We start from the raw sequence: 21,015 nt of genomic DNA, 5'->3' as shown, positions 1-21,015 counted from the left end.
CCTAAACATAAAAGCCTGTGAGACTTACCTCCAATTAACCACCCAAAAGTCATAAGTATAGCTATAGTTTAAGTAGTAGAATGCTGGCCTGGAGGGAAAAATGCTGAGAAACAGTGCTCAAGGCCCTGATTTCAAGCCCCATAAGTGGCATTTAAGAAAAGTTCTTCTGAGTCATAGGTGGCAACCACCCAAGCCTGAAACATTTCCACAAATTCTACCAGAGAAATGGAACAGTGTAGGTTCCACCAGTGCTATGCCAGAGGTAACCAAACTAACCCTAGGGAAGCTCCTCCCTCTAAGAGGGTACAAGGGATGCCGGGAAGTTCAGTGGAGGACATAGTCCTGACAGGAATATCGCACGCCTGCCCACATGTCTTACCCCAACATGACAGCCTTCTCCCCGTTAAGTCAGTTTCCCAGAGCCTGTGAATGTGGTGGTCTCACAGAGATGCAGAAATATCACCTGCAGGAGGACTTCCTTACTCCATTTGCCTCCTCAGAGACTGACATAGTCAATTCCCAGGTCTAAAAAAGGCGGTCGTTAACCCACTACTCAGGACATCAAAGGAGAGCTGCCTCTGCTTCTGTTAGGTCTGGGATGTCAGAGAATTTTTCCTTATGACCTGTAGGTCTTTCCGGCCTCTGGCTGCTAGGTGCCATGTCTCCCGGCCTTGTGCGAAGGGAACTCATAACCCACCTCATTCAACCGGCGTCCCGGGCCTCCACAAGCTCCGGTGCCAACGACTCCTACTTCTTTACCCAGTACAGAGATGTTTTCCACGGTCCCAGCTACTTCAGAAATTAGGGTCTGGTAAGGCGGGAAAGCGTTCATCGATGTCGCCAGCAGAAGGTGCCAGGAAAGCCGCGTAAGCGCCACCAAGCGCTTGGGCTCTTCTGGACGCTTTTGGCGGGCTTCTGGCACCTCTGGCGGGCGAGACAGGAACTACAAGAGCACTCCTCCAAAACTATGGCCCTGCTGGGAATGTGGCTTAGTGGTAGAGCGCTTGCCTAGCATGCCTGAAGCTCCCGGTTCTATTCCCCAGCACCACATAAACAGAAAAAGCCGGAAGTGACACTGTAATTTCAGTGGTAGAGTGCTAACCTTGAGCAAAAGCAGCTCAGGGACAGCGCCCAGGCCCTGAGTTCAAGCCGCAGGACTAGCAAAATAAATAAATAAATAAATCCTTTCACCCTTTCTGGGAAAGCAGAGCAGGCAAACCGGTGTTACATATCAGTTTGATCATCCAGGACGCACTCCTCAGTAGTTACCAAGGGCTTGTGAGTCTCTGCTAACCTCTGTGAGTAGGAGTCCGCCACCCCAATCTTACCCTATCCATTCTAGAGTATGGGTGCAGGTGTAGAAGATCCCTTCTCAGGCTTAGACTATACAACTTCAGTTTAAAAGAAGGAACATCACTCCCAGAGTTGGGAGCTTTAACAGGGAACATGATACTGAAACACAAATTAGTGCTCTCTGGCACTTTGAGACTGGTGACTGTTTTTAGCAATCAGCACTATAGCCATTACATCAATCATTACCTTATAGCTAATGAAAGACAGTACGAAAAGTGCTGACTAAAGAATTCCCCGGGAGGCAAGACTAACGGAATAAAAAGTTTTAAATGCCTAACTTTTCTTTAAAATAAATAATAATACACTTTTAGAAAATAAAATAATACACTTTTAGAAAAGACTAAAATTCGCCCCTAGATGAGGCTGTTTTGCTTACCTCGTAACTAGAAAATGACATCGTGGGATGGGTATGTGTGGGGGGGGGGTTGGGGGGCAGGACCCAGGTCAATGTGCAACACCACAGACCTTTTGAGACACAACTTGTGTTGGGAGCAAGTTACTCCTTGCCTTGAACCAAGAAAAGAACTTGGAGTGTGAATTGATGCCAGCTAGACTTTAAGAACTCAGAGACCCCTCTCCTCCATAACGGACACTCAAGAGGACAGCGATCTCCCCTAGTGATCTCCCCTTGGTCACTCTCAACAGCCCCTGATCTCCCGTGCAATCTCGCCTCCCACATCCTCGACACCCCGGATCTCCGGTGCTTCCAGGGCAGGAGTGAAGAGTACTGTTAGGAGATGGAAACATGAGGAGGAATACCTTAAAGCAGCCCCTGCTGCCCCTTGTTAGTGATCGCTCTCCTCCGAAACAAATTTAAACGGTTGAGAAACCTGGTCGTGGTTCTGTCACTACCTGCCTACGCAAGTTCCGTACACGAGACCCCCTCTGTCTGGTGGCCCTGATGTCACAGCATTCTGTCAGTGTGACGTCGACCCAGCAACTCATGATTGACAGGACTCTGCACCATACAGGAGCTAGCAGCTACCTTTTAAACTCCACCTCCTCAGAGGCTGGTACTGAGCCCGCCTTTCCTCCAGAGGGCCAATGAGTAGGCTGCCAGTAGTCACGCAGCCTACAATGGCCAATAAGAGGTTTGGGGTAGGAAAATATGGCTCCTCCTTTCTCATCTGAGGATACCAGTAGGAATATCTTAGGAAAATGGCTTGGGGGCTGAGCCACTGTCTATTCTGAGGGGTCTTCTGAGATACTGACAGGTAACATTATATTACCATATCATTATTAGGCTCTCTTTGTTTCAATTAGGAACACATACACACAAACCTATAGGTTCATGCCTTTAATCCTAGCCACTCAGGAGCCTGAGATGTGAGGACTGTGGTTTGAAGTTGGCCTAGGCAAGAAAGACAGCACTCTTATCTCCAATTAATCTGCAAAAAGCCAGAAGTATAGCTGTGGCTCAAGTGGTAAAGTGCTAGACTTGAGCAAGAAAAGCTCAAGGACATTGCTCAAGCCCTGAGTTCAGGCCCAAGGACTGGCACACACACAAAAATGACATGGCGAATGGCAGAGAAAGGTTTATTACATTTCGTGTCTATAATCAGGACTTCTGTATATCTTTAGCTGTCTTTAGGGGTACAGACATTGGCTTCAGGTTAAATAGGAAGAATTGGTTTCAGGATGTAAGGAAGGAGGTATGTATGGTCACAGGTTTGACCTTGTTGACCATGACTTGAATCTTTGTTTCTGGAGGCCTGGCAGGTAGTCTGTTGCTTTTGGATGCTTGCTTCAAGATGGTAAGAAGGCATAGACTGTCTGGGGGGCAGTTTGCCTTTTGTCACAAGATGCTAGTCAGTAAATCCTATTCTGGATCCCAAGGAGATTTGATGTATTCTCAGATCAAAGAGCATTGAATGCCCAGCTTTTCGAAATCATAGACCCAACACAGGTACCTTTAAGTTATTGCTTGTACATTCAATCCCCAGAAAAAAAAGAAAAGGGAATGAAAGAAAGAAGAAAGAACGAAGGAAAAGAAATGATAGTGGTTTTCTTTGTAGTTGGCAAAAGTGGAAGTAACATTGATATCTGTGAGGTGATTGTATTAAAAAGGTGTCATATTTTCACACTGCAATACATATAAGAAAGAATCACTCACAAATGAAACAACGTATATGACCCTTAAAGACACAGAAACCCTGTCCTCTGGTTTAAACAGAGGGGACACAGAAGACAAAGATGTTAGCAAGACTGGGGAGAGCAGAAAGGGGACTGTTGTGGAAAGGACTTCAGGTGCAAGGTGAACACTGCCCAGAGGAGGAAATAACATGATTTTCTTGGTGAAGTGGGAGAGCTTGGAAGGAAGCACAGACTCTGAGTCTGCCCAGACATGTCATCTCTGCTTGGACAGCAGCACGTCTCTGCTTATCACAGACCCACCTGAGGCCAATTTGCTTGACCAACACCCCTGGAGGGAACACTATCTATTGTCCCTGGGTTACTTACTCAGTCTAACACTGAAAAAAACAAGTTGATGGCAAAAGCCTTGAGTCTATGCCATTATCAGATCACCCCTTAATGATGATGGGGGTGGGGAATGGAAAAGCATTGAGATCAGAGCAGTCTTCCTATAAGTGGCCCAAACTCCTAGTGTTAGTTCTTCAATTCAGCATTAACAAAAGAAAAGATGAGATCACACCCAGTCCCCACTGATGCCAACCAGAGGCCTGAAGAACAGGACAGTTTCCTAACAATGTCTTCAGGAAGCCAAGCCAAGCAGATAAATCATAAACCTGGAGCCTTTTAGAGGCTTATAGATAAGCAGTGTTGGAAGGTTTGTCTCCCTGAGCTTAACTGAGCTCAAACGTGACAGGAGACAGCAAGTAGGCCTTTCCTCAGTAGAAAGGAGGAGAGTAATAGATACAGGAGCCTCATGACTCACCAAGGACAAAGCAAGTGGCATTCCAGCCCTTCTCCTACGCTAAGGCTCACTGAAGGACACATGCCCAGCAGCTCTAGAGCCCAAAGACTCAAAGTGCAAGATTCTTCTTCAGTGCCTAAGTGCTTTGCTTACCCCTTATACATCATCAGTATGTCTACTCATGTTTGTGCAGGACCCCTGGTTTCTACCTGGGTCACACTGGGTCAGGATCCACTCTGTGAGCATTGGGTGGAAGTGGGGGACCATTGGGCTGAATTTCTGATTTACCCCTTGGCCTCTGGCTTAGGAACAGATCTGTACATGCTCTGAGTCCATGTGATTCTCGTCACTCCAGGTACTATTATTGCAGTAGGAGAAATGCAGTTAAAAACAAAACCATCTCTCAACCCAAGAAACTTCTCCACAAAGGTGGTACATATGTGCAAAGCAGAATGTGATGGGCCTCAGTGGTGACTGCCATAGAGGGGCAGAGAGAATGAAATCTATTGTATATGGCTGAAAAAAAAAAGGATAGAGCACTTTACTCCAAAAACTTGGAACTTTATCTTTCTCGATGATTTTATTCACAATCCCTTCTGGGTTGAGACTTTAAATCCGTGTGTGTGTGTGTGTGTGTGTGTGTGTGTGTGGTGTGTGTGTGTGTGTGTGTGTGTGTGTGTGTGTGCGTGTGTGTGTGCTGCCAAAACCTGAGCGCTGTCCCTGAGCGTTATTGCTCAGGGACACACCTCCATTGTCAACTTTTTCAGTGTTAATTGAAGGAAAGAGTCTCAGGGTCTTATCTGCCCCGACTGGCTTTGAACCACAATCATAAAATGTCAATCTCCCAAGTAGCTAGGCTTGAGCCACAGGCACCTAAAGGCCGCCTCTTTTTTTCTTTTTTTTTTTTTTTTTTTGGTCATGGAGCTTGAACTCAAGGCATGGGCGCTGTCCCTGAGTTCTTACATCTCAAGGCAAGCACTGTACCACTTGAGCCACAGCGCCCCTTCCAGTTTTCTGATGGTTCATTGGAGATAAGAGTGTCCTGGATGTTCATGCCGGGGCTGGCTTTGAACTATGATCCTCAGATCTCAGCTTCCTGAGTAGCTAGGATTACAGGAGTGAGCCACAGGCACTGGGAATTTCCCTTTCTTAAAATAAAGTAAGAATAATTAACCCACTGATCAGTTGCTGGGCGGGGACTGAAAAGACAGGTGCAAACTCTTATGAATGAGAGGTATCTTTGACTCCTGGAAAGGGGAGGGAGGGCGTGTCTCTAGCTGTGTGGCCCACGGAGCAACCTCTGGTCCCAGTCGTAGGAGGTGGGGAAGAGGGCAAGAGTCCAACTCTGACTGAAGATCCCAGAGGGGAAGGTATGAAAGTCACCCAAGCCGATGGTGACACCACCATGATCAGGCTTCTAAGGCAGGCTTTAATATACTTCTAGACAAGGGAGGCCACTAATGATGGGCATACAAGGCTGCGGTCCTGCAGGCATCAAAACGGCTCTTCTAGTTGTGCCGCTGGGTCTTGGAAGGTCAGGGTGTGAAGAGGGTGTAAGATTCAGAAGGGGCACAGGGGAGGGGCTAGGAGAGATCCTTGCCATCTTGAGTGTTTTCTGTGAGGGAGGGATCTTTGAGTCCTCAAGAGTTCGGCCAGCATCGACTCACGATCAAAACTCTTCTTGGTTCAAGGAGGGGAGGAACTTGCACGAACACACAGAAGTTGTGTAGCAAAAGATTTTATGTGGGGTTCGAGGTGTGGCTGAGGTGCTAGAGTGCCAGCCAATGAGTGTAAGTGTCAGACACCCAGTTTAAGTCCTGGTCTCAGAAAAATAAAATAAAATGATAAATAATAAATAAAATAAAAATAAATAAATAAAATAATCTGGTTGCACATTTATCTGTGCTGTTCCCTTTCACACGGAATGACTTTTGCTGTTTCTGAATAAAAAGAAACATCCTAATTTGAGGGTGAATTTGGTCTTTCCCAAAAGGGTATGGTTGACAGGGTTTTTTTGTTTTTGTTTTTTAAAGAAGAGTTGAGATTTGGATATCGGTTTTATTCCAACAGCCCGGGCAGTTTTACTGTCAGCAATATTCATGTCGTCTTTCATTGGGATTAAGGAAAACGTTGTTGAAATGAGCATAAGGACCTGCCGCTCAAAACAGTGGGTGACCCAAACATTTTTATTTTAGCCCTAATATCTCCTTTACTATATTACCTGTTAACTATTCTGGGGAGGCCATTTCTTACTTCTATTAAACTGAGCTTGTATTTGTAGTTTGGGGCTGAAATCGCACATGCTTCCCATTGCCTAAGCCTGAGAAGGGATCTCCACCACCTGCACCCCTACTCTAGAATGGACAGGGTGTGGTTGGGGATGGAGGGCTCCCACTTGCACGGATGCCCCACAGGCCCTCGGTAACTGGGACATGAAGGAGTGCATCCTGGAGGGGGCAGACTGTGAAATAAAATAAATGCACCTGTTCTTGTTCACGGGTGGGCGTAAGGTTTTGCGGGAATGCTCAGAAAGTTTTGGTCTAGCCGCCCGGAGGTGCCAGAAGCCCGCCCCAAGTGACCACAACAGCCAGAGTGCTCAGTGGCACTCAAACGCCTTTCTGGTGCTCTTGCACTAGAGACATTGAGAGTCGCTTCCAGACCTCACAAGACCCCGATTTCTGAAACAGCTGGGACCCTTGAACAATCTGTCCCCTTGAATAAAGATAGGGGTCATTAGTGCCCCAGGACTCTGGCTCGTTGAGGTGGGTGAAGGGACAGCATGGCTTCTTGCAGCAAGGCGGGATGGGGACTGGGGTCGTGTGCGTGTGTATGCATGTGCGCATGCACACTGATCCTGAACCTTGAACTCAAGGCTTGGGTGCTGACCCTGAAATTATTTTTCCCCTCACAAGTTTGGTGTTCTACCTGTGGAGCTCCACTTCTAACTCTTATATTTTTTTCTTTTCTTTTTCCTTTTTTAATTTAATTTTTTGTAGTTTATTGAATAGTCTCCCAGAGGTTATCGTGCGTGAGCTGGGTTTGAACTGCAATGCTTTGATCTCAGCCTCGGCAGCAGTAGCTAGGATAACACTCCCTGGTCTTGAGTCCCTAGTGATCGCCCTTTTAAAACCCGAATTTGTGTGTGTATGTGTGTGTGTGCGCGCTCGCTAGTCCTGGGCTTTGAACTCGGACTGAGTGCTATCCCTGAGCTGCTTTTGCTCAAAGATAGGGCTCTACAACTTGAGCCACAGCTCTACTTCTGGCTTTCTTTTTTTTTTTTGTCAGTTGTGGGGCTTGAACTCAGGGCCTGGGTGCTGTCCTTGAGCCTCTTTGTGCTCAAGGATGGCACTCTTACCACCTGAACCACAGCATCGCTTCTTTTTTTGTCAGTCGTGGGGCCTGAACTCTGGGCCTGGGCGCTGTCCCTCAGCTCTTCAGCTCAAGGCTAGCACTCTACCACTTGAGCCACAGTGCCACTTCCGGCTTTTTTTTTGCTTATGTGGTGCTGAAGAATTGAACCCAGGACCTCATGCATACAAGGCAAGCACCCTACCACTGAACTACCTTCCCAGACCCCAGTTCTGTATTTTAAATTATTTAATTGGCAATAAGAGTTTCATGGGGACTTTTCTCCCCTGGCTAACTTTGAACCACCATCCGCAAATCTCAGTCTCCTGAGTAGCTAGGATTATAGGTGTGAGCCACCAGCGCCGTTTCACTTCGGAATTTTTTGGTACTTTTGTGGAGATAAGAGTCTCAGGGACTTTCATACACGGCTGGCTTTGAATCATGATCCTCAGACCTCAGCTTTCTGAGTAGCTAGAATTACAGGTGCAAGCCACTCGCGCCTGGCAGGAATCACCTTTTTTAGACCTGGTTCTTTACAACTGGCCACCTCCCTTCAGGACCTCGGCACTGACCATGTCGATCTCTGAGGAGGCAAATGGAGTAGGGAACTCCTCCTGCAGGTGATATTTCTGCATCTCTGAGAGACCACACATTCACAGGTTCTGGGGAGGCTCCAGAAACTGCCTTAAGGGGGAGAAGGCTGTCATGTTGGGGTAAGACATGTGGGCAGGCGTGCGATATTCCTGTCAGGACTATGTCCTCCACTGAACTTCCCGGCATCCCTTGTACCCTCTTAGAGGGAGGAGCTTCCCTAGGGTTAGTTTGGTTACCTCTGGCATAGCACTGGTGGAACCTACACTGTTCCACTTCTCTGGTAGAATTTGTGGAAATGTTTCAGGCTTGGGGAGCAGGTGTCAGATGTGAGTCTGAAGTGTACTTATGGGTGACACGCGGCCCAATGCCCCCAACCTGAAACCTAAGTGATTTAGGGGGTGGTGAGGAAATAGAAGCACACTCAAAAGGAATAGTGACCAGAAAGTTCAGGGTTTTTTTTTCTATTGCCAGTCCTGGGGCTTAAATTCTGGGACAGGAAGTGTTCCTGAGCTTTTTTGCTCAAAGCTAGCACTCTACCACATCCAGCTTTTTGGGAGTATGTTATTGGAGATAAAGAGTCTCACAGACTTTCCTTGAGCATGCTGATCATTGTCCTTAAATTTCATCCTCCCTGAGCAGCTAAGATTATAGGCATGAGCTGTTACTGCTAGACTAGTCCTTTCTTCTGCAAGGAGGGTTTTTTTTTGCTGAATGCTGGGATACGTAAATCCCCAAGTTTAATACCTTTCTGTAAAAAGACCTAGAATTTGAACATGCCTACTTGTAACCACTGCTGTGCCTCTTCTCTTATGGTTTCCTGTTCTCTGCTGTAAGTGGCTCGGCCATATGGAATTCAGAAAGAAACCTTTTTGGATCTGAGACCTCAGACCCCAGATAAACTGCAGGTGCAATGGAAATACACCCACGGGCTATGCTACCTTGGCCCCCTTCCTGTGCATAAAGTATCCTATAATGCAGGAGCATGACACAAGGACTGAAACTGCCCAGTAGATTTTCAGGCAGTTGCAGTATTCAACAGCAGCTGGGCCTCGAGCAACTTTCAGAAAACTCTGGCAGCCTTGCTCTGAATGGCTGAAAGCCAAAGAAATCTTCCAAGAAACAAATCCTGGAAACACTTGTGTTGGAGCAATTCCTAAGTATTCTGCGAAGTGACATGGAAAGCCAGGGGAGGGCTTATGGACCACGAAACAAAGAAAGCCTTTTGATCTGATAGAAGGATTACAGAGACAATATAAGGGATCACACTTCCAGGTAAGAAAGGATTGGGGTATTGGTTTTTAAACTAAAACAGGGCCAGAAGCAGATGGGTCTAAAACAAATATTTTCTGTCTAGCACATTGCACAACCCCAGACTTCTCCACTGTCCTTCCATTTTTCTCTTCTGCTGGAACAGCATGTGGCTCAGTGACTCTCAATCGTATAAGACCCTGTAATATCTCCTACAATGCCCTGTTCAAGTTATTTCCTACCTGGACTGGGCTTGAACACTGAGCCTTGTACTCTTGTTTGGCCTTTTTTCTCAAGGCTGATGATCTATCACTTGGGCTCCACCCTCCTTCCCTCTCTTATCATTAAATGGAATTTCCAGAGAGCATAACTGATCTACATACATCAAACAAAATCATCAATAACATTTCTCCATGACCTGTGAGTCACCTTCATTAATGGCTTGTGTGTATGTGCCTTTTGAGTTCATAATAGTTTTTTACTGCATTAAAGCCTTGTGTAAAAAAAATATAGGAAGAAGCAAAAAAGATGCCAGGATAAATGACTGCTGGTTCAAAAATAATTACTATTTGGCACAAACAGCTTGCTCACTCTTCCTTGAGTACAGTCCAGAAAGGACATAAAGCTTATGAAAATAGTGCAGTCCAATCTCATATTCATTTTTGCATAAGCACTTTTGAGCTCTGCCTCATCCATGCTGCTTCAAGAAGTGTTCATGTGACTGCATATCTGCTTAGAGTCACTATGATGGGTCAGCCATGAATTCAGATCATGGCTCAGGTGTTAGGAGCAGTGTTGCTGCTTACCATATGATTTCTCAAAGTGTTAAACAAGTCTTAGTTAAAAAAAAAAAAGGAACAATAAGCCAGGTGTGGCTCATGCCTATAATCCTATCTGCTAAGGAGGCTGAGATCTGAGGATCGTGGATCGTGGTTCAAAGCCAGCCTGGGAAGAAAAGTCTGTGAGGCTCTTATCTCCAATTAACCACCAGAAAAGAGGAGCTGTGTTTCAAAGTGGTAGAGCACTAGCTTTGGGCAAAAAAGCTCAGAGACACACAAACTAACACACACAATAAAAGGACCAATAAGTAAAATGTTCTTCCTTTGATTTGGACAGGGGAGCATTCCTGTGAAATCCATGTAATACTAAAATGTGCAAAATGTTTTCCCTCTAACTCCTCTACACAATGTGCTTCTTGGTATGTCCCTTTTTTCTATGTCAAAGTTTGAGGGGGAGTCCTCATTTGGTGGGTCCTGGAACTACACAACTTTGTGAGAGACGCTGCCATCTCTGACCCTTATATTCCCATGTCAATACCTGCTGCCATATCCAGAAGAGCCCATGGGGGCAGGGCTGTGCCCTCTGCTCATGACATAAAGCCTCTGTTTACATAAGCCATGGCTGAACACACAGCCATGAGGAAACAGGTGTTTTCAGCTGAGGTGTTTTCTTGGGGGGGGGGGAGCACTGTTCTAGAGCTGTTGTGGTTGGTCATGGAAGGTGACAGCCAGGACAGGAGGCTTTCCCAGCATCCTGCCTCCTTAAGGTAGCATGAGTGCATGTGTGGTTCTCTTCCTTTTTCTGTCCTGTTGGTTTTGTTCAGTAAATGAGATTTTATCTTTGAGGGCCTGAACATGTCCTGTCCAGAACAGACCATCAGCCGCTGCTGGCTCCTGAGCACATGAAATGTGGCCAGTGCAGCTTGAAGTCTGCTGTGAGTTTCACGTCCCCTATATGAAGAACGAAAGAAGCAGGTGGAATAGCTCTCTAATAATTGTATAGATCACATGTGAACATGCTGCTTGTCTGCGTATTTTGGATTAAGTATATTAGTACACCAGTTTATTCTTATGTATTGTTTTCTATGACCACTGGAAAATTGACACGTGTGGCTCATTGTCCTCCTCATGGATATCAGCTTAGAGTGAAGTGACATTAACTTTGCTTCCAGTTAGTTTAGACTTCAGAATGATGAGTTCTGGCCTTTCCCACAGGTCAACATGCAGGATATACTCAGGAAGAACCGATGCCAATGGGAACAGTACCCACACCACCAAACATGCACCTAGAATCACCTGTACTCCAGGTAATGGGAACTGTCCAGGATCCCCCAGTGCCAGAGGCCTGGATCCCACAGCCAGGGCCACAGGAGATGGACTATGGTGCTGCTGGCCAAGGGCAGCCCATTCTGGATCCTGGTAAGACAAAGATTTACTTTCTGCCTTCTTTTTGGTTTTTGGAGAGCTCAAGAGCTCTGAGGGACTTTCTGGAGGAGGTAAAATCTCAATGAATGAATGGGAGAGAGCTCATTCCAGCTAGTTGTTCTTGAAAATAAGGAAAAAAAAATATGGTTAGAGGCATTGCCTGCAGTCCATCAAACCCTTCATTTAAATTTTACAAATCACTTCACTCTGGACTTAAGTGTTATTATTATTACAAATAGTTATGATAATAATATATTATAATATAACACTATAATATTGTTAGCTCATATTATATTATATTATTACAATGTATATAATATATATTAAATTTTATAACATATTATTATATTATACATTATATACTATATTATATATTGTAAAATGTTATTATAAAATATTATATAATGTTATCATTGAAATGATTACTATCTTAATTATTATTTTAATATTATAGTTAAAATTATTATTTTCAGACTATCATTGGTTGCCTTACCACTTTATATACAATTTTCCACAATGGAAAGCCCAAGGTTTTCTGTATTTTGCATTACAAAATTTTATGGTTAAATAAAAAGAGCTCTCAGGGGTTTCTGTTTGGCATGAAATGTCAATCCCAAGTAGAAATGGACTACTCAAATTTTTTAAGAGCTTGGAAAGTTGGAAGTGGTAGAGGAGTAGATGCAGAAGGTGAATTTGGAGGAGAAAGACAAAGAATGAAATTGCTCTGTGAACATAAGCAAGGACTGATGCACTTTGTATCAATTAGCATGGAGAATTGGTTAAGATATTGGCTCTTCTCAGGAAGCTTTGAATAGGAAAATTATTTGGAAAAAACCCCAATAGGAGATGGAATCCTCTAGATACTTCTCTCAATAATCCATTAAAGAGGATACAAAGCAAGAAAGTTCTAAATGCCTCAAAATATGATGGAGGGGGCTAATTGTCATATAATTGGACATGAATAGTCTGGTAATTGATGGCACCTTTTTTGTGTGTTTGTGCTGGTCTTGGTGCTTCAACTTGGGGCCTGGGCACTGTCCCTGAGCTTTTGTGCTCAAGGCTAGTGTTCTACCACTCTGAGTTATAGCTCATTTCTGGCTTCATGATACTTAATTGAAGTTGAGTCTCACAGAATTTCCTGCCAAGGCTGGCTTCAAACTGTGATTCTCAGATCTCAGCCTCCTGAGTAGTTTAGACTTACAGGTATGAGCCAGTGATGCCCAGCAGCACGTACCTTTTAAGTGTTGGAGTCTCAATCTGCTGTTAGCAGTATAAAGAAGACATGTTAAGCTCATATATATATATATTGTCCTTCCAAATATATATGTATTTTTTGGTCGGTTGTGGGGCTTGAACTCTGGGCTTGTATGCTGTCCCTGTACTCTTCAGCTCAAGGCCAGCGCTCTACCGCTTGAGCCACAGTGCCACTTCCGGTTTTCTAGTGGTTTATTGGAGATAAGAGTCTCATGAATTTCCTGCCCGGGCTGGCTTTGAACCACGATCCTCAGATCTCAGCCTCCTGAGTAGCTAGGATTACAGGTGTGAGCCACTGGCACCCGGCTTTATCCTTCCAAATATTGTCCTCATGTATGCTATCACATTAGAATAATGGCTAGTTTCTGCTCCCTTTGCCAACCTTGGTCTCTGTAGATGCTTTGATCATTGCTTTGTGACTAGAGCCATGACTTTCCTCACCACCCTGGCAAATCCATGCAAACTTTTCCAGTAACTACAAAATTCATTCAGCTTCAGTGACGGTGTTTTACTCAATGTACTCAGTGTAAAAGAGTAGAGGATGGAAACTGAGGCAAGAAGGGGGACTGGTTATGGCTTTAGCTGGCATGGGGTGTGAGCAGAGGATTGGTTTATGGGAAATCATAGAACTATCATAAATAGGGCTTTTCTCACAGAAGTGGAAGCTATATGCACCTGAATCTTAGGGATCTGAATGTCACTTGGGGAGACCTGACAGAGGTACATGGGTTAGTGCCCACAGACAAGCACAGGTTTGGACCACTTTCTGAATTCAAATTTGGCACCTTGGAAATCTGTGTTGGGGCAGAGGAACTTAAAGGAAATCTCTGAGGCCTCATTATGGGGCTCTGGGCAGAAAGCAGTTCCGGGACTAGATTGTTCTGATGGCTACTAGATGCTGTCTAGGAGGCTACTTTTGGACCCTGAATAGGTCTCTAAGTCTCTTTCAACCAAGGAGCAGGTATATGGCCAGCTTTTAATGTGATGTCTAGTGAGATCTGCAGCCTTAAGGGCTTCAAGTCCACACTGAAGGAGGCAAACAGCACGGGTACATTTCTTGCCATTGCTCACTCTGTTACTCACCTCCCTTTGTGAAAATATTCTTGACACCCCCTTCCCAAGACTGTGCAACTTTTCACTCTCCCATGTTTCTGTCTGTTTCCATTTGATATATGACCTCCAGGGTTATTTGAGATATTCCTCCATACCTTCAGATCCTATTGGCTTTAAAGCCAAAAATAAACATAACTGTGAATCCAAACAGCATTTCTTTTCAAACAAGGTTCAGATTTCTGAATCAGAAATATACTGGTTATTTTTTTTTCATGAAAATACAAAATGGAGTATAGTACTGAGTATCCCAAGTCTTGATAATATGTTATGATATTTTAATTTTCTTTGGGTTAACATTAGAAGCCAACTAACTAGTCCATACCATTTTAACAATGTTAACACTCAATAACCACCTTAAAAAAAATCTTAAATAGAAACGTGTGTGTGTGTGTGTGTGTGTGTGTGTGTGTGTGTGTGTGTGTGGTATGTGCGTGTGTGCATGCATGTGATGCTCCTGAAGCTTGAACTCAGGGACTGGGCACTGTCCCAGAGCTGAGTAATTATGTCTGTGCTTGTGTATGCTTGTCCTGGGGCTTGAACTCAGGGACTGAGGTTTTTTGCTAAGACTAGCACTCTGTCACTTGAGTCACAGTTCCACTTCTGGGGTTTTCATAGTTAATTGGAGATAAGAGTCTCACAAACTTTCCTGCCCAGGCTGGTTCTGAACCATGATCCTCAAATCAGCCTTCTGAGTAATTAGGATTACAGGGGTGAGCCACCAACTCCTGTCTAGAAACTTTTCTTATTATTGGCAGTACTGAGGGGCCTGGTGCTGGGTAGGTCAGTACTCTGCCACCTGAATCATGCCTCTAGCCCTTTTTGGTTTAATTATTTTTTGCAGTAGTATCTTGAACACATAGCACTGTGAGCCTCCTATTTCTTATTCCAGGGTAGCATCATCTTTTTTGTGTGAGGTGTCCTAGCTCTTCAATTTTCCCAGTCTGACTCCTCAGTAGTGAGGATTTTCATAAACTAATAAATAGGGATACTGACCCCATATTTTTATTCTCCGTTAAATAATGTTCACTTCATGATACTCATAAAAGATAAATTCTGCTTTCAAACCCAGAAGTGACTATTGACCTCTCTGTAGATTAGAGAATGGCTTGCTAATAAGCACAAAGGAGTCCTCCCTCTATTTTCCTTTGGTTTTTAGATTAAAATAAAAAGCCAGGTGCAAGTGGCTCATGCCTATAATCCTAGCTATTCTGGAGACTAAGATCTGAGGATCATGGTTTGAAGCCAGCCTGGGCAAAAAGCTGGAAATGGAGCTTCAGCTCAAGTGATAGAGCACTAGCCTTGAGGAAAAAAACGCTCAGGGACAGCACCCAGGCCCTGAGTTCAAGTGTCAGGACTGTTACATGCACGCGCGCGCGCGCGTGCACACACACACACACACACACACACACACAAAGAGAATTTAATAGAAGCTTCTGGTTGAAGCAATCCAAAGTGATGAGGAAGAGATGCAGAAAGGCATGCAGGCTAGAAGGAAGCCTCACTTCTGAGACAGAGTTGAGGTGGTGACTCAGACTCTTCCCCCACCCCTTACCCATGGTCAGAAAGGAGGCGAGCTATTGATGGAGGAGCTGATGGCCCCTGAGACTGGTAGGTGAGGGTGGAAACTGATAGGTGAAGGGTGGCTGAATGCCTTGTAAGAAAGCAGAGAACATGGAGAATATGCAACTTCCATCAGAGACAAGAGGGATGAGGATGCCACTTGGGAGTTGCCACCTCCCATCTACGTATGGGGTATAACTCTTCACTCTTCAGCTTCCCATGTCACTAGTTTCCCAGGACCTGAAATACAGTAGCCAGATTTTAGTTTCCCACTGAAGAAAGGAGGAAAGCCAGGGGTGGAGAACCTGTTGGACTCTAAAACTAGTAGGCGAGAGCTGGCTGCAATGCCTTGGAAGAAAGATGAGAAAATGCAGCTTTCATTAGGAACAAGAGAGGTAAGGATGCCACTTTCCCTCTGGGCATGGGCTATAATAACTCTTCTTCCACTGTCTCTAATTTGCTGAATTAGGATAACATCTTCCATTTCTATTTCTTCTTTTAGGTTTTGATGTTGGGAGGGGAAAATGAAATATATGTGTGTGTGTGTGTGTGTGTGTGTGTGTGTGTGTGTGTGTGTAAAGCCTAAACTGTGCAAACATTTTTTGTGTGTTTCTCTAGGTGGGAATCCACAGCCAGGACCCAGTGGTAGAGAGGCTCAGTAAGTAGAGTGCTTGCCTTGCATGCATGAGGCTCTGGGTTTGATTCCTCAGCACCACATAAGCAGAAAAAGTCAGAAGTAGCTCTGTGACTCAAGTGGTAGAGCGCTAGCCTTGAGCTGAAGAGCTGAGGGACAGCACCCAGGACTAGAGTTCAAGTCCCACAACCAACAACATATATACATATATACATATATACACATATATACATATCTATGTACATATAGATATGTACATAGATATGTACATATGTGTATATATGTATATATGTACATATCTATGTATATATCTATATGTATATACAGCAGGAAGTTCTTGATGAAAGGTCCCTGGAAGAGCTCATGGCCCACCAGGGTCCCTTCTAAGGATAGAGGTCCAAGCAGAAAGGACCCATCAACCCAAAGATCTTCACACAGAGGGCTCCCCGTTGGAAAACCCACTATTGTCCTCAGTGTGCAAAGTGCTTTGCTCATGCTAAGCAACTTAATAATCACATACTAATTCATGGAGCAGCAGAGCCTGCTCATAAATGTCATATCTGTAGGAAAGAATTCCTTCACAGCTCACACCTTCATATGCACCAGCTCAATCACTTGGAGGAAAGACCCTATGAGTGCAATATATTTAAGAAGCAATTCACTCAGGAGGCACAATTTATCATGCACCAGCAATATATTATGGAATAAAACCCTAACAGTGTTCGGAGTATAACAAAAACAAATTTGCTTAGGACAAGTATGAGAAAACATAAACTTCACACAGTAGAAGAAAATTATGAATGCCCCACCTGTAGGCAACAGTTTCTTCACCATGCAGAACTTGCTCAGCATGAGGTTATACACACTACAGAGCATCTATTTGTATGTGAATAGTGTAAGAAAATCTTCAGACACAAGTCCAGCCTTAAAGTTCACATAAAAATGCACACAGAGAGTGTACTATACATGTGCAGATAGTGTCCTCACACTTCCCTTAAAAAAGAGGACGTTGCGGCTGGAAAGGTGGCTCAGTGGTAGAGCGTTTGCCTTGCATGCATGAGGCCCTGGGTTCAATTTCTCAGCACCACGTAAGCAGAAAAAATCGGAAGTGGCGCTGTGGCTCAAGTGGTAGAGCGCTAGCCTTGAGATGAAGAGCTCAAGAACTGAAGACCCAGAGTTCAGGCCCCACGACCAACCAAAAAAAAAGAGTACATTATGAAACAGGTTTGCTGGACAGCTTAGAGGAGAACTTTCTGCCAAAAACTCTTTGAGAAACTGCCCCTGTCATGGGCTGTTTTAGAAGATAGCGTCTTTTGACCTCAGTTCAGAGAGGAATTTTACATTTTGTTGTTTTGAAAACCCACCTCCCAAGCACTCATTGACCCTTTCTACTCTGTTCGATTTGATTTTCTGGTCCTAGGCAGATCTTATTTAACTGTTGCTATGAAAATATTTTGGTTCCAATCTACATATGAGTAGTTGTCATTAAGTGCATACAAACTGCTGTTCCTCTCAGAGATTGGGCCTCAATCCCAGTAAGCAGGGATATACCCAATTGTTGATAAGCACTGTTTGCACGAATAAAGGTCTGACCTGTGAAGGAAAAGCCTCCTGTTGCAGCTCTTTGGCTCACTGTTTGAGCAGTGGGACCTTCTGTCATAGACAATGGTGACAAGCATTTTACTTGACTCCTGCCACAGCACTCACCACAATTACTGGCTTCTGTGAGCCAGGGTACTCTCGTTCAGTGTCATTTGAGACTTGTAACTGTTCATTACTATGTATTGACATGCAGGCCAACACTGGTATAGCTTCCTATAAATACTAGATTACTGTATTGCCTTTATTTGCTCCTGGAAATGATGATTATAATTTGGGTTTTGAGTTGTGTTTTATGTGTGGCTTTTCTATCAATCTGTACTTACGTTCCCCTGTCACTTTTTCACTTTAGTTCTCAATGGCACTTTTCATTTTTTCCTCTTTTATCCCCAAAGTTGAACTATATTATCATTTTCTTGTTAATTTGTTATTATAATACATTTGTATTAATAAAGCTGCTTCTGTTTATTTCTACTTTTTTGTTTTGATTTTCTTGAAGTCTTTTTTTTTGGGGGGGGGGGGTCCGGTCGTGGGGCCTGAACTCTAGGCCTGGGAGCTGTCCCTCAGCTCTTCAGTTCAAGGCTAGCGCTCTACCACTTGAGCCACAGCACCACTTCCGGCTTTTTTCTTTTTGCTTATGTGGTGCTGAGGAATCGAACCCAGGGCCTCATGCATGCAAGGCAAGTGCTCTACCACTGAGCCACCTTCCCAGCCCCTTCTTGAAGTCTTATATGGTATGGACCATAGAAAGTAATGGCCTGAGGTGTGGAGCACACTTATAGAGATAGTTCATAGGCTCTGAACTGGGTTGGAGTCCTTAGTCTTGTGTTCATGTAGGACCAGTGACATGGAGCAAGTCGATTGCTGGTCATACTGAGCATTTATATTTTCATGCTCTCTCTTCCCTTCGTACATATTTTTGACACCAATTTTCTGGACATTAAACTATTTTTGTGTGTGACAATATTGGGGCTTCAACTCAGAGTTTGAGCACTGTTCCTTAGCTTTTTCCCTCCACTACTTGAGCCACAATTTGTTTTTTTTTTTGTGGGGGGGTGGTTCATTAGAATTAAGAGTCTTGGCCAGGCACTGGTGGCTCATGCCTGTAATACTAGCTACTCAGTAGGCTGAGTTCTGAGGGTCATGGTTCAAAACCAGCCAGGGGAGAAAGTCCATGAGACTCTTATCTCCAATAAACTAATCAGAAAAATTTGGAAATGGCGCCGTGACTCAAGTGATAGAGCACCAGCTTTGTGCACAGAGAGGATCAGGGTCAGAGCCCAGGCCCTGAGTTCAAGCCCCAGGACCAGCAAAACAAAGTCCCAAGGATTCTTCTTTCCTGGCTAGCTTTAAACCATGATCCTCAGATCTGTCACCTGAGTGGCTAAGATTACAGATATGAGCCACTAGGACCTAGCTAGATCAGCTATTTCTTAAAGAATTCAGGAGTAGAACCTCTAAAGAAAGAATATCCTGAGAAAGGATTCCTGGCCTTCTAAAAGACAGCCAAGAGATTTTACCTGCACCAGCCTCTAACATGGTGAATGAATGCCACCATTTTCAGTCACAGAAAATGGGCCACAAGGTGAAAAAAAAGCCAGAATCATTCCCTTTATGGAAACCTAGGGAGTCTTTGGGAGGACTTGGGTTGGACAAATACCTGGGTCCTAACTGAGCAGACAATGCCCTCAGGCATACGAGCTGATGCTACTGAACTCAGACTTCCTATGGACTGTCTATTGTGGGTCTATGGTTAGAGAAAGCTTCCTTGCTTCCCCAAGGCTCACAGCAGAAAACTCGGCTTCTGAGGATGGAAAACAACTGATCTTTCTTGGCATTGCCTAGTTCTTCCTCTACTACATGAGGAGTTGCCAGACATAGGGCAGAGGTTTCTAAAAGCTGACCACACCTCCTTTTTACACCCCTTTCCCTGGGCAGCACAGACTTGAGAGTGACATAGTCTTGTTTCTCACCCATAGCTCCTTCCCTTCCAATAAGTTACTCAGAAAAAGCCAGAAGTGGTGCTGTGGCTCAAGTGGTAGATCACTGACCTTGAGCCAAAGAAGCTCCTGACCCAGAGTTCATGCCTCAGGACTGGCAAGAAACAAAAAAAAGCACACTGAATTGAAAAAGGACTCAGCGTCTATTATTCTAGACTGTCTTCTCGTCTCAGTCCATCTTCTGTAGGAGCATAGAGACTAGAATATAAATCTATCACGCTCCCAATTGGTTCAGGTCAGCTTTTGTCTCCTCAGCATGGTCTCCACCTACAAGGTTTGGGATTTAAAATACTGATTTCATTATCCTTTCTCACGAATGAGTAATTGATCCATTTCTTGAGTCCCTGAGTCTTTGTATGCTGTCTTCCTGTGTACCCTCAGAAAGGTCAAGGAGTTTATATCTCTTAGGCATGTGTTGGGGATAGAGTAGGCAGATGTAAAGTGGAATGACTTTTTTCCCTTGATTCCATTCTGCCATTTCATTCTTTAATATCCATGTCTCCATGGATATGTCTTCCTTTCTTTTTCAGAAAAGGTGAGGACTGTATTCGGAGTGGGGTTCTGGAAGATTGTCAGAGGAATGAAAGGGAAGGACAGGGGCATGAACTCGGTATAGGAACTATCTCTGACCTTTTGTGCTCAAAGCTGGAGCTTTACTTTTTGAACCATAGCTCCACTTGCAGGGTTTTTTTTGGTGGTCAACTGAAGATAAAGTCTCACAAACTTTCCTGCCTGGGCTGGCTTCAAACACAATCCTCAGATCTCAGTCTCCTGAGTAGCTAGAATTACAGATGTGAGCTACCAAAACACCCAACCACTTTCCTCTTTTTTATTCCAAATATACTATCTCAGATAGTTCAGGTAGGGGTTAGTATGGGTGTGATGGCCAGTCTCTCAAGCTTTTGGAAATATACTGGGAATCTTTCCTCTCAAGTCACTTCTTCCTCTTGGCTCAGCAATTTTTGTGGGTATTCTATGAAGTCACCTCATTCCTCTGGATGTTCTCTAATAGCATAAATATTGTTCACAAAATTCCACCTTTGCCATCATCTCCCTTCCATTCAGGTACCTCAAGTTGAGGGTTTCTAGTACATTTCACTTCTGTCAGTAATGAGCGATATATCATGCTGAAAAGGGACATTTTCTTATCATTGACCGGTCACCAGACAGGATCATCTCTAAACAAAAACCTCCTGCCAGAAGGCCATTCCTCTGACATAATTAGCAGACCTA

At 44.3% G+C, this 21,015-nt stretch overlaps 1 protein-coding gene across 2 annotated transcripts in view; it reads right to left on the bottom strand.

The window, feature by feature from the left end:
* Window positions 1-21,015, bottom strand: part of Znf75d (zinc finger protein 75D) — a 49,135-nt gene that overhangs the window by 6,927 nt on the left and 21,193 nt on the right. The window lies entirely within an intron of this gene.

The sequence above is a fragment of the Dipodomys spectabilis genome, unplaced genomic scaffold (assembly GCF_019054845.1).
Source record: "Dipodomys spectabilis isolate Male_0828 unplaced genomic scaffold, ASM1905484v1 ptg000221l, whole genome shotgun sequence".
In the NCBI taxonomy this organism is placed as follows: Eukaryota; Metazoa; Chordata; class Mammalia; order Rodentia; family Heteromyidae; genus Dipodomys; species Dipodomys spectabilis.
This window is presented reverse-complemented; position numbering and strand designations above follow the sequence as displayed.